This window comes from Lissotriton vulgaris, chromosome 2_1, assembly GCF_964263255.1.
Source record: "Lissotriton vulgaris chromosome 2_1, aLisVul1.2, whole genome shotgun sequence".
NCBI classification, from domain to species: domain Eukaryota; kingdom Metazoa; phylum Chordata; class Amphibia; order Caudata; family Salamandridae; genus Lissotriton; species Lissotriton vulgaris.
In genome coordinates, this window is record NC_141687.1 from 632340354 (window position 1) to 632354128 (window position 13775).

Here is a 13775-nt window from a genome sequence, read left to right on the forward strand (position 1 = left end):
CTACCCTTTGTATGCCATTGCCAAGCCCACCGGTGACTTTCCAGGCGATTCCACGGTGTCCGACATAGGCCGCAGTCTGATTTGTTTTGTTTAGATATGACGTGATGAGTGGTGTTCGTGATGCATCACTGTGTAAATTCTTAAGGGATTGAGAGGTTGATGGGTGTGGACAGAGTGCTGTGCCATATTGTTTATAACATAGCACAAATATTCCATAGCCATGCACACACCTGCACTAAATTACTGAATAAGTGCATGCAAAGGAAAAGTCCACACATAAATGACTGATATCACAGTAGTTTTGTTTGGAGAAAATTATATTGCAGGATTATTTGGTACAGTAAAACGTTAATTTCCAGGCAATCCAGGGTCAGTCAGTGATAATGTGACCTAAGCTGATTGCCACCTGATTAGCCAATGAGAACCAGCAATATGCACATCTGGTACTAAACCTTTGGGGGTTCACCCCACATCTGGACCTCGTAGTCCAAGAAAAAAAAGCATTGGTTTTGCCAATAGGTCTCGCCTTTGGGACATTATAAGTGTTTAGCCATCCAACAGTTGTTGTTGTTGCACCAAGGATATTGTGCTGCATAACTAAATACTTATAAGGTCCCAAAAGCGAGACCTATTGGCTATGCCAATGCTTGTTTCATTATGACTGAGTGTGTGCCATTTAAGGAGGAGTACTATGAGCCCTACTATGAAGAGGGACAAGGGCGCCATTTAGAAGATGATCAAGTTGACGCATTTGACACTTCAGTACAGCTGTCCGTCAACAGGGCGATTGAAACTGCAGTCCCTCATACTGTTTATCAGGCCATGGCTGTGACCTTGAAGCCCATTACGGCCCAGCTGAAATTGTTTGCTAAACGACAAGGATATGATCAACAGCTTGCCCTAAAACCTGCCGAAGATAATTCTGATCTGCTTTGCATGGTAAAAGCCAAGTAAAAGGCGACGACACCCAGCTGATCCTCTCCCTCACCAATGACCCAGCCCCCACCAGAACCAGCCTACACGAAGGGATGAAAGACGTCGCCGAGTGGATGAAGAACAGCCGCCTGAAACTGAACTCAGACAAGACGGAAGTCCTCATCCTGGGATCATCGCCCTCCGCCTGGGACGACTCCTGGTGGCCCCCTGCCCGGGGCACCACTCCCAAGCCGACGGACCATGCTCGTAACCTGGGCTTCATCCTGGACTCCTCCCTCTCGATGACCAGACAAGTCAACGCCGTCTCATCATCGTGCTTCAACACCCTGCGCATTCTCCGAAAGATCTTCCGATGGATCCCCACCTAAACCAGGAAGACGGTCACCCAGGCACTCGTTACCAGCCGACTGGACTACGGAAACACCCTCTACGCCGGTACCACAGCCAAACTGCAGAATAGACTCCAACGCATCCAGAACGCCTCCACACGACTTGTCCTGGACGTCCCCCGACACAGCCACATCTCCGGACACCTAAGAGACCTGCACTGGCTCCCCGTCAGCAAGAGGATCACGTTCAGACTACTGACCCACGCACACAAGGCTCTCCATGACTTGGGCCCCAAATACCTCAACAACCGCCTGACCTTCTACACACCCACCCGCCAGCTACGGTCGGCCAGCCTCGCCCTCGCCGCCGTCCCACGCATCGCAGAGCCACCACCGGAGGAAGATCCTTCTCCTACCTACCAGCCAAGACCTGGCACTCCCTCTCCATCTACCTTCGGCTGACCCAGGACCACCTCTCCTTCAGGAAGCAACTCAAGACCTGGCTTTTCGAGCAGTAACGGATACTCTCCCCCAGCGCCTTGAGACCCTTCCGGGTGAGTAGCGCGCTATACAAATGTCTTGATTGATTGATTGATTGAAGTTATCTGATTGGACTCATGCTAAAGCTTTGTCCGCCTTCTCTCAAAGTTCTCTTTGGGATCACCTATATTGTTCGGCCCCTTCCACTTTCAGAGGGCCTCATTTCAAGCGTAAGGCATACAGTGACACAGATTCTACGCATTTGGACTCTTCTCATTTTGCCCACAATGTCCCTCTGAGGTATAAGAAGTCCAGAATATCCGCCCCTTTTAGGCCTCTAACCTCTTCCTGTTCCCCTTACAATTCCTTCAGTGTCAACCTGGAGGACATGCCCAGACCTGGGTCCCTTGCTCACTTTGCCACTGGCACACTTGTGTCTGAACTGGGGTGGCGAACTGAGCTAAAGAATGATGATGGATTCAACCCAGAGCTGTGACTGAGGGTGAATGTCTGAAAAGTTTCAGCGCTCCGTCCATCATCTCTTTGTGTTTGCTCTGTTTGCTTTAGTTGGCAGGTATGCCCAGGCGTGGGTCCCTTGCTCACTATGCCACTGGATTCAAGATGAGGGGTGTTACCCCGAAAACGGTCCCAGGAGGCTTGTTTCTGGTCGAGGGAAGACATGGCTTGGCAGTTCGGTCTGGACTGTTCCCATGAGGCACTGGGTTAAGACTGATTTGCATTTAGCTATGTCTGAACCAGGGTGGCTGTGGACTTGGCCCATTTTCCCAAAAATGATTCGCTTTTCACCCCCCTATTTTAGGATGTCTTCCCATGGTAGAAAGTTGTATAGGCAATGTGTGGTGTGAGATGCCCTAGGAAATGTACTGCAATGGTGTGCACACTTGTTAACCTCCCATTGTAAAAATGCACCCTGGTGAAATGTCACCCTTAAAATGGATGCCATGGCTGTGTGTTGTGCCACCTGACTGTGGTGGGTTAGCAGTCTAGTTGTTGGTTCCCAGCTTATGGAGGGAAAGCCTGGCCTCCAGGGTGCTCTACTCCTCCCCCTGAGCCAGTTCGAACCAGTTTCCACAGAGGCTTCTAGAAGCTTCTGGCACTTTCTGGTAGGTGGGGTGAGGGGCATATAAATAAGGGGGCTGTGCCACCATGTGCTCAGACAGAGCAGGGACATGAACATGAGGGGGCCTGCTGCAAGGGGGTACCGCCACTTGGGCCTGTGTGCTGGACCCTACACCCAACTAAAACCCCTCTGCTGTCCACAGGGCTAGTGGAAGCCCCACTGCAGGAGTACAGGCTGCTGTACAGGAGGAGTGCCACGCTACAGTGGAGGATGGTTTTTACAGCCTACCGCCCTGTCTTGATGAGTGCCCACTGACTGCTGACCTTGCCCAGTAGTGCCTGCTGCTCTGCTCCCTGGCCCCTGAAGAAGGAAGGAGCGCCATATTAGGTCCCTGAGGCTGCTGGTGGGACCGTGCGCCACGCAAGCGCTACACTTGGAAGAGAAGAGCACTTTAACTGATTGCCTAGGAGCACCTGTGACTAGACCCAGAACAAGGTGAGGAGCGCTTCCACCCCAATCTGCGACACTGTGCCGGGCAGCCCGGGAGGAGTGCTGCATTTGATGTGCCAGGGGAAGAGGATCTGAGGTCTAAGCGCTGCTTGCCCAGTACGGGAAAGAGTTGCTGCCGGATCTGTGCCTGGAAGACCTGTCTGCCCACCTGAGGTGCTGAGCCACCTTCACCCTATTGGGTCCAGGAATGCTGCCTCTTGAGCCCTGCATGTACAAACTGTGTTGTGCCTTCAGAGCGCTACAGCTCTAGATTCTACCACTCTGGTGCCAATTTAAATAAAAGCGGGTGCCCACCCCGTGTTTGGAGACTGCCCGGAATCACCGCTGCAGCCCGGGAGCAAGAAGGAGGAGAGTTCAGCGTTTTAACGCCCCCTTTCGCGGGTGCCTACCCCGCTTCATGAATAATTGATAGGCGGGTGCCTACCCAGCGTGTGTGCCGCGACGTGGTGCATGGTTAAATCCGCAGGTGCCCACCTCGCACTAGCGCCGAAGTAAGATCACTGCCACGACCCAGGGAGTTGCTGGAGCCGCAGTTCTGCCTGCGGCGACCCGGAAGACCTGAAAGCTGCCTGGAGGTGGACGGGGCTCGCACAACGGAAGCTGTTGCCGGGAGGCAGAAGGAAAAAACAACAGTTGATGGACAGAATGCAGAACAATGTCATACATTCACCCCAGTACAGAGATCTGGGCCTAAATCCATCATTTTGTTGCACTCCACACCACCCCAGTTCAGACATGGTCATATGCAAATCAGCCTTGACCCTGTGCCTCATGGGAACAGTCCAGCCCGAAATTCCAAGCCATGTCTTTCCTGGGCCGGAATCAAGTATCCTAGGACCGGTTTCTGGCTATCAGCCGTCTTCAGCCAGGATAGTTTGACTCCAGTGGTGTGGAGAGCATGGGACTCACGTCTGAGCAAACCCATCCCACTCGGGGTGACAAATGCAAAAACAACAGTTGATGGACAGAATGCAGAACAATGTCATACATTCACCCCAGTACAGAGATCTGGGCCTAAATCCATTGTTTTTTTGCACTCCACACCACCCCAGTTCAGTCATGGCCATATGCAAATCAGCCTTGACCCTGTGCCTCATGGGAACAGTCCAGCCCGAACTGCCAAGCCATGTCTTTCCTGGACCGGAATCAAGCATCCTAGGACCGGTTTCTGGCTCTCAGCCATCTTCAGCCAGGATAGCTTGACTCCAGTGGTGTGGAAGCAGCCGACTTAAGCCCTGGGTCCCAGGAGGGAGCCCGGGTGAAAGCTGGAGACGTGCTGCCTTCAGCAGGGCTCTCGTAGCGCGAGGGAGAGCCCCGCATGTCTGCCTGGAAGTCAAGCAAAGCCCCCAATGTGGGTCCGCTCGAGGCACATGATCGGTGCCCGAGGGCCCGCTGGGGGAACACTGAGGAGGCGGCAGAGGAAATCCTGAGGAGCGGAGAGGAGCCCCGGTGAGTGAGGACTTGAGTGGGGCACTGTTGTTTGAGGGGGTGGTATTGTGGCACAGTGTCGGTGCCCGCCCCCCGTTGGTCCTTCTCAGGGGACACGGAGAGTGTCCGGGCCAGCCTTATTCTTTCAGCTGTCCCAACTGGCAGCGGGCAGCTGCGACGTGCAGCATTAATTATTGAAGCCCCCGTGGGGCCCCACCACAGACAGGGCCACAGTGCCCCGGGGGCTGCACAGCGACGCCGCAGTTGCAGGTCGCTGCAACGTGAGGCATTTTTCTTCCAGCCTCGGGTCCCAGGAGGGGACCCGCAACGGGCCAGAACTTTGTGGGCCCCCTAATTTTTGCTTGGAGAGGGGCTCTCACTGGGTCCGTGACTTGGGGCCCCCCTTCATTGTTACAACTTTGGGCCTTGAATCTAGGTAATACAATATGGGCCCCCCTGAGGTCAGGTGTGCTGTCCTATTGTTGATGTTCTTTACGCCCAAAGATATTGCCCCTGTTTAGGCCGGCTCCACCCTATGCAAAGGTAACTTAGGCCGGGGCTATGACGAATATGCCTTAATGCTTTATGCCCCCGGGCTAGGTTTGATGTCTGCATGCCTACGAAGATGCTCCAGGGGTTTATGTTAATGGAAGTGGTGCTCATGTTAGAATGATGGTTTAGGCTTTGATGCCCACAGGTAACGCCTTAACGACGCCTCCCTGTTCATCTGCCTTACACCCATGAGGTATAGTGAGGTATATGCCGCAGGTATTTTGCATGCTTTGATTTATGCAGTTGGTGAGTTCATGCCTATGCATTAGGGCCTAATGGGATGCCCCAGGTACCTATGTTGATGCCCCACATGAATATGGTTGACATTTCATGCGCAGTTGTTCAATGCCCCATGTTAAATGAGTTGATGACTATGGGAGAGATGCCTATGTTCCCAGGTGGGCGGTGCTAAAGTTTCTATGCCCAGTTGTATGCACACTATGTTCCTACCCCATGAGTTCCGTCTCATGTTGCCTCGAGGCTGGTGATTTCGACCAATGCTAAGGTGCTGACGTGCATACTAATGTGATCTACGCCTGACGCCATGCCTATGGGGAAAGGCATGCTAGGAGGGTTTATTGCAGAGGTTCCTGCCTACGGTGTTATGCCAAATGTTAATGCTTGATGTTTTTCTTGCAGCCCTGGAACTGATGGACTTACCGTTTTTATTTATCCTTTATTCTTTCACAATGGTTCTGGCAGCGGCCCAATTGGCCCTGCCCTGTAAATAATCCCCTTGTAAATATTGTCCTGGCGCCGGTTGGCGCAGTATAGCGATAATTGTGATTACCTGTGAATGTTTGATACAATACAGAAGTTATTCTTTTCACCTAATCTGGTGTGGTCTCTTTTTGTGGTGTGCCTTGTGTGTCGCCTGTGTGTACTGCGTGGATGCTTTACATGTACCATGCTACCCCATTTCTAACAGTGGCGAAGTGTGCTAAAGAACGATGATGGATTCAACCCAGATCTGTGACTAGGGGTGAGTGTCTGAAAAGTTTCAGCGCTCCGTCCATTATCTCTTTGTGTTTGCTATATATATAATGGTGCCTTATTTCTTTCTGCAGGCTCTGATCAGAAGATGGACTGAAAACAGTGGGATATCGTTCCCAAAGTTGGCGCTTTGCACTCATTTGCTAACTAAGCTGTTGCTCGCGGATTGGTGACCTTCGATGGAGTTGTCCCTTCAGCTTCAGTTTATTATTATTGGTCTTCAAAGTTCTTATGGACTACACCAAGCAACGAAAGAGGCTCTCAAGATGGGGTTAACTGTATTCATATGGTCTACTGGGCCATGATTGGTGGTTAATGGACATAGCATCATTGGATATGTAGTTTGTTTTATATGTAAGATGTTTTTTCATTGGCTGCTGGTTTTTGAGTAGTAAAGAAAGAGAAGCATAATCCTCGCCCACATGTCCTTAACAGAACTGGAAATTTGTGGCGTGAATGCTAGCAAAGTTTTCATTCTTTAAAGTGAGCCGCCGACAGATGTTATAATGGGCTAATATTGAGTGCTCAGAAGTTGAGTCTGAAGACAGTGTAAGTTTGAGCGGTGTACCCTGCACATTGCGGGGAGCCTCATTAGTCGCCCCACGGGCAGGAGCTTACTAGGGGGTCAGTCTCCAATGGCTTCTCTTCTAGCGAGGGCTGGGATGTCATCCTAGGAAGCCGAGGCAGCAAGGCCTTCAAGAAGTCCGTGGGCCCAAAGTGCTCTCTCTTTTGTCCCACGACCACACGGCATACAACATCTCCAGAGGCTCCGGACAGGCATCGGGAGCCGCATCGTGGCAAACAAGGCAAGATGAGTCTGGAGATGTTGTAGAGGGTGGTCAAGGGGCCTCCTCGACGTAGCAGAATCGTAGCAAAGCCAAAAAAATTCGAGATCGCAGAAACCAGTAGTTTTTAGGTCTCGCGACCTATCAATGCGCGCAAGCGCATTGAGCGGAGCGAGAATTCAAGTGCTCAAAATCCTCGTCAAACCAAGGGCTTCTTGCTGCGGTTTTGTTTGAGTTCACGTGAATCATGTGACCAAACAAGCACGCGCATCAGCCTCCCTCCCTCCTAATTGCATTTTTTTTAACGGCCGCACAGCACATCAAAGAGCTTCGCCCAGCGTGAGCTTCTCCTCCCCTAATTATTCATGGCTGGCCGGTGGCCGGCCGTACTTTCAGTTTCCCGGCTGCTCTGCATTATCAGGTACGTGTTGGTGACGATTTACACAGAACGCTTGTTTGTACTACTTGCCACAGCTGAAAACAGTTTCATATTTTGCAGCGCTTGTTGCCTGTGTGTCTGTGCCACAGAAGTGTCCGTGTCTTTACCCGTGTCCCTGTGTGTGACACACATGTTTGTTTTTCTTCTCCACTTTGAACCTTTGCTTTCAGTGTCCGCATGCTTCACGTGTGATCTTACGCCGCCAGCACCCATCCCTCACTCTTACTCTGCTTCCATGCCCCTGATTTACCTATATTACCCTAGGTATATCCCCGGATGTGCAGTGCTTCTCTTGATTCTGTGCTTCACTTGTAACTCTTCCACACGTGTACCACTGCTCCACAAGTACCCAGCTTCCCATGCCTGATGCTTTGTGTGCGCTTTTGCCTCAAGTGTAACCGTCCTCCACATGTGCCGTGCTTCCTGTGTCTGTGCTTTCCTTGTAATTCTGCTCTCATTTACCCCTTCTCCCCACAAGTACCCCATTTCCGAGACAGATGCTTTACACAGAGTTCTGCTTTAGGTGTAACCCTCCTCCACATGTGCTGTGCTTCCCGTATGTCGGTGCTTCTCTTGCTATTCTGCAATGTTTTTACCCCTACTCCACAAGTAATCTGTTTCCCGTGCCTGATGCTTTACTTGGAGTTCTGCTTCTAGTATAACCTTCCTCCACATGTGCCGTGCTTCCCGTCTGTCCCTGCTTTACTCGTTATTCTGCCCTGTGTGTACTCCGTATCCCCACTAGTACCCATTCCCCGTGACAAATGTAGGGTTCTGCCTCCGGTGTAACCCTTCTCCACATGTGCCCTCCTTCTCGTGTGTCTGTGCTTCCCGTGTGTCTGTGCTCCACATGTTATTCTGCCCCGCGTGTACTCTGTATCCCCACAAGTACCCATTCCCCCTTGACGGACTTGGAGTTCTGCTTCCGGTGTAACCCTCCTCCACATGTGCCCTGCTCCCTGTGGTCCGTGTTTCCTGTGTGTCTGTGCTTCACTTGCTATTTTGCCCTATGTTTACCCCTTCTCCACAAATACCCATTCCCCTGTGACGGTGCTTTAGGTGGAGTCTCTACCTCGGGCGCAGCCCTCCTCCACATGTGCTGTGTCTCACGTGCAAATCTGCCCCCCGTGTGTACCACTGCTCCACAGTTACCTTGTATCCCGTGCCACATGCTTCAGGTGTAATGTTGCCCCAGCCCTTTGCTTCCTGTCTCTCTGTGTTGCTGACATGCAGTCGTGCTTTCGCCGTAGCACTACCCTACGTGCAACCTTGCTTACTTTACTTCCGTGTTTCATGCATAACACGACCCCAGGCAATCTCTCCCTTTTGTGTATCAAGGCTTCGTGCTTGGCTCCTCAGGGTAACCTAGTGTCCCAGCTCCACGCAAATCATTGCCTCCTATGTCCCCATCCCCTTCTCGATCCTCAGATTCCTGTGTACTCCTGTTTTTTAAGCAGTTTTCACATTTAAGACATCTCGGCTTTTACCCCTGATTTTGTGTTCACTGCTTCATGTGCATCCCGTACTTCAAATCATGTAAACATGGGTCACTGACACCCAACTTTAGATTGAACACATTGGCTTCATTAGTAGCAGACCCTGGTGGCGTAAGATGATCACTACTTAACCTAAAGTCTGTAAGGTGTTCTTTAAGGAGGTTTTTGTATAGGTGGTGGGTATCTGAGGGTCGTCATCCAACACATAGATAAACAAGCATTTACAATGCAATGGTTTCGCCTTTGTTAAAGTTAGAGCTATTGGCATTGCTCTTGACATTATTTTTATTTATGTATTTTTTAACATAAATAAATGGCATTGTCATTTACAATGCCACTAGCTTTAGCCATGATTCAAATATCAAAATACGAGCCACCCTGATCTCTGGGCCCGTCCCAGCTAGTAGATGCAGAAAGAAAACAAACGGAGATGTTATGGCATGACGTCATGCCAGGCGAGCCTTGTAGGGGAAGGGAACTCACGTGAAGAGAGCCATTTTTCTAGGGATTTCTCTTCTCTTTTGACATAGTTGTCGTAGTGTCACCAGGCTTTAAGTGGAATCTTTTACTATTGTATACAAGCCCTAGTTGCTGTCTATTCATCTTAATACAACTAACAACCGTCGAAAACCTTGTAGTTCTGCAGTTTACTTGTATCACATAACTGGATGCAATGGCAGAAACCGCCAAACACAATTAGGGCCGCACACTATGCTAACCCGGGTGTTTAGCTTACGTAATTTTAACAACGTATATCGTTTTCTTAAAAACTGTACACATGTCTCTATTTCGAAACATGGATTTGGATTGATCTCGAAATGCAATAAGCAAGATCATCCCCGATATTACTAACATGCTAAACTAGATGGTAGCATAGAAAAATTCCCCTCCCAGACTCTCGTGGAACATCATGTCCTTTGTTTTTAAGTGCTTTTATATATTGCCAACTTAACCTGCATCTGTAAAAGTGCTTCACAAAGAAACAGCAGCGCTACATGGATAGAAACTTACCATTGGTCATGCTACAAAGGTACTGTGCATGTGCAGGCAAAACCTGAGACCCCGCCTGCATCGGTACACAACATTAACTTCCAGCCGGCTGCGCTGAATATCTCTAAATATACCTGAGCTCTCATAGCGCTCCCCCACGCACAGCTCGCACTCAATGCCAATCAGATACACAAACAGTGAACACTTACAACATGTCACAAAATGGGTGATCAGACTGCATTTTACAGCCTGCCGAACGGAAATATGACAGGATCATTTAGATGTGTGTCAGCCGCGTCAGTGAGCGCTATCCAGTTGTAGGAAAGGTATCGTGTGTAATTCTGCACAAAGCATAATTGGGAAACCTTATGTTTGTATCTCGTCAAGAAGCGCTTAATGAGGACTGCAGACAAACACTGCCAAAGCACCGAGACAGTGGTGGAGAGGAAAGCTGGGTCCTGTCCCCTGAGTGGATTCTGGCAGTGAGATATGAACGAGCTGGGCCCTATGTGGCCTCGCTCATTGCTTTGCACTGAAACTCCTGGCTGGGGCGTGGAGCCTACAGGGGATTAGTCCATAAAGGTAAACTACAACCATTACCGTGTACCATTCCCAACTCTGGACTGTCACAGTGCGTGTGTGTCCTCTACGCATGTCCATCTAGTTTCTGTTTACACCAAATGTGAGCATGTGTACCGAATTCACACATGTGAAAACACAGTTCCCCACTTTACCCGAAGGTGTCAGAGCGCTACACAATCGGACCCGTTACGTTACACGAGAGAACTGTTGCAGGAATAGAGCCAACAACATTTAGTAAGAACAGACTGTCTAAGCAAAGTAAAAACAAAATAAATAAATCTGACATTTTAGATGACTAACGAACTTCTTGGCGAACAATAGCAGGCCAGATAATCAAAACAACGCATGTAAAATGAACACAATTTCACACGGCAAGCACAGGATGTACTCCCCCCTATTTTCAAATATCTTGTTTGACATTGGCAAAGCCACTTTGTAAGAGCATTCCTGTCTGAAAGCATTGCCTGCTGGCGGTGATTTCTTTGCTGTGACAAACCTCCTTTAAAAAACGGCTTTATATATATAAAGCACACAATCACCAAAAACGGAAAAAACGTTGCTTTCCGTATTTTTACCGATGCACACGCGCCATTACTGGAAAATCTCTAACCTGGCCAGCTCCTGGGACTCAGCCACACACTGGAGCATTTATACACGTACTCATAGGCAAGCGCCGATATTCGTGTGGCAGCAACAGGATGTGGTGACTGGATGCCCGCATTAACCACATGGTCGAGGGAACGCATTCAGTTCATGACCTGGAGAATCCCTGCCCATACCGCTATACAGGCCAAATTGGTAAGCTCCTCGTGGGGCTATAATGACGTTCTCCCCTGACCCCCAAGGGCGACACCAGCAGTGAAAAACATCACCGCTAAGGTAACTAAATAATGTGCATTTTACAGTACATTTTTATATTGCTGCACTGACCTCACAAGAAACCGCATGGCAGCTTAAATTAGATTAAGTGAGTGGAAGCCGCAGCTCGAACACTGGTCACCAAGCTCAAGAGTCGGCAACTCGTACCGCTGAACACTCCACTGGCTTCCCTCCCCTCCACATTTTCAGACCTTACACACGCGGTTCAAACCCCGCAAGAGCGCCTTAAAAAACACGGGCAGTAATTCGAGGGGTTTAAATGACGCTCGATCAGCATGAAAGCACACGGCTAAGCAAAGAGAGTAAACCTTGTGTAATCTTAGGAGTAATTAACCACAGCGGGCCGCTGTTAATCCCAACCATATTAGTAGTAAAACATACACACGGGAAGCTTTAGCGGCGCCTTCTATGCACGACACAAGCACTAGTATTGTAACACTGCTCCCGGTTTGTGCCCAAGAAAACAAATGTGCGCCATGGATATAACCCCTCGGGCCCTCGCAACCTCTATACGCATGGCAGTCTTCCATTATAGTGTGCTATACAGTTTTACCGCTCGAAGCAACTTAACTTTAAAATGCTCCTGCATCTTCGAGAAAGGCTCCTCCAATGACGACGCTTATGCTTCCCCTCGGACCAGAGACCTGAAAGTTGACTCGCCCTCTGCTTCGGGCAATTTTCACCATCGCAAACAGGCGACATTCCGCTCTTTCCCAGGATCAAGCTCCTCCGCCATTCCCGCATTGCAGGCACCAGTTGCTTGTAGTTACGAGACCGGAAACCTGCAGAGGGGACAAAAGAAAGAAAATTAAACAGCCCCACGGTGGGGCGAGGAGCGACCCTGGGGAGCGCGGGAAAAACAAGAAGCCCCGAGCGCGGGGCACAACACGCTGTGGAGGAGCGTCCAGGGAGGAAACAAGCGGGAGGGGGAGCAAGGGAGGTGCCGGCAATGCCGGACCAGACACGGGGGCGTTCCCGGCGTCCCGTGACGTCGGCAAAAGCCAAAGAATGTCGGGAACGCCCCCGTGTCTGGTCCGGCATTGACGGACAGGCCCCTCGTCCAATGGCAAGGCTCCGTTTACGGAGCCAGCCAATCAACGACGAGGGCCGAACCAAAGCACCCTACGGTTCTCAACAGGATTTCGCCTGCGCGGAAAAGCTGCGCAGAGCGCAGCTTCCGCTAGGCGAAACCTAAAAAGCACTGGCGTTGCCAATAGGTTTCGCATTTGGAAAGTTGGAGCTATTGGTTTTGTAAATGACATTTTATATTTATATATCGTTATTGACATTGTCAATAACAATATATAAATATAAAATGCCATTTACAAAACCAATAGCTCCAACTTTCCTACTGCGAGACCTATTGGCAACGCCAGTGCTTGTTATACCAGTCCTGCTTCTTGTTTGTGCTGGTTTGGTTTGCTGATTTGGTTTCCTGATTGGAGTCTTCGCTTCTTGAGATTTCGTGTTTATTCTTAATTTTCTTTTTTGTATGCTGTTTCAAATTAGCCTTTTCTGTTCCTCTCCATTTTAACCGCACATTTTAGTCTCGACCCTATTATGGGCATTCTGGAGCAATGCAGGTTCCTGTCAGCAGGGTGGGGGGGGGCTGCCTGTAAGAAACTGAGTATTAAAGTAGGCAATTGATGTGTCTCTTTGGGCAATGGATCAGTGATGTTGGACTTTCAGGCAACATGTGACACTAGCTCTGCTCCCAAATGGCAGGCAAGTTGTATTATTGGCCTCTCAGTCAGAACCTCGGCCAGATGGTTGCACTGAATGAGCGTTTACATTGGTGGGGATAGTTTCCATTGGTGCATCAAGTGTTGGGACACCTGATTATTGCTATAATTTTGCAACTCAAATGACATCTAGAGGGGCAGTTTATTTCCTTGCACTAGGGCCCACGACACCTGGCTGTGTCGCTGCATTAAAGTGGCCTTTTTTAATTAAAGGTTAGTTTATTTAGTTTGTACATTATACACGAGGCGGCACTTTTAATTGTGTGGCAGTACTGCATAGCGCGTCGCGGCTTGAGTGGATAAGGGGGCCTTGGGGCCTCATTTATGAGGCTGTGCGTCACTTTTACGCCGCCTGTGCGTCACTTTTTGTGGCTCACCAGTGGCGTAAAAAATGCGCATTGTGGTGCCATATTTACAAAGTGAAGCATCTAGGTAGATACTTCACTTTGTAAACCCCTGCGCCACATTATACCTGCGCCAGGTATAATGTATGCAAGGGAGGCGTATTGACGCAAGGAAGGGTCGTAGAAGTGACGCAGTGAAATCTATGAGA

General features: G+C 49.8%; 1 protein-coding gene across 1 annotated transcript in view; it reads right to left on the reverse strand.

Moving 5' to 3' along the window:
* GALE (UDP-galactose-4-epimerase) overlaps positions 1 to 12476 on the reverse strand; it is a 182732-nt gene extending 170256 nt beyond the window's left edge. The window contains exon 1 of the mRNA XM_086955798.1: positions 12052 to 12476. The gene's annotated coding sequence lies outside the window, so the exon portion shown is untranslated. The remainder of the gene's footprint in view (positions 1 to 12051) is intronic.
* Between the last annotated feature and the right edge of the window lie 1299 nt (positions 12477 to 13775).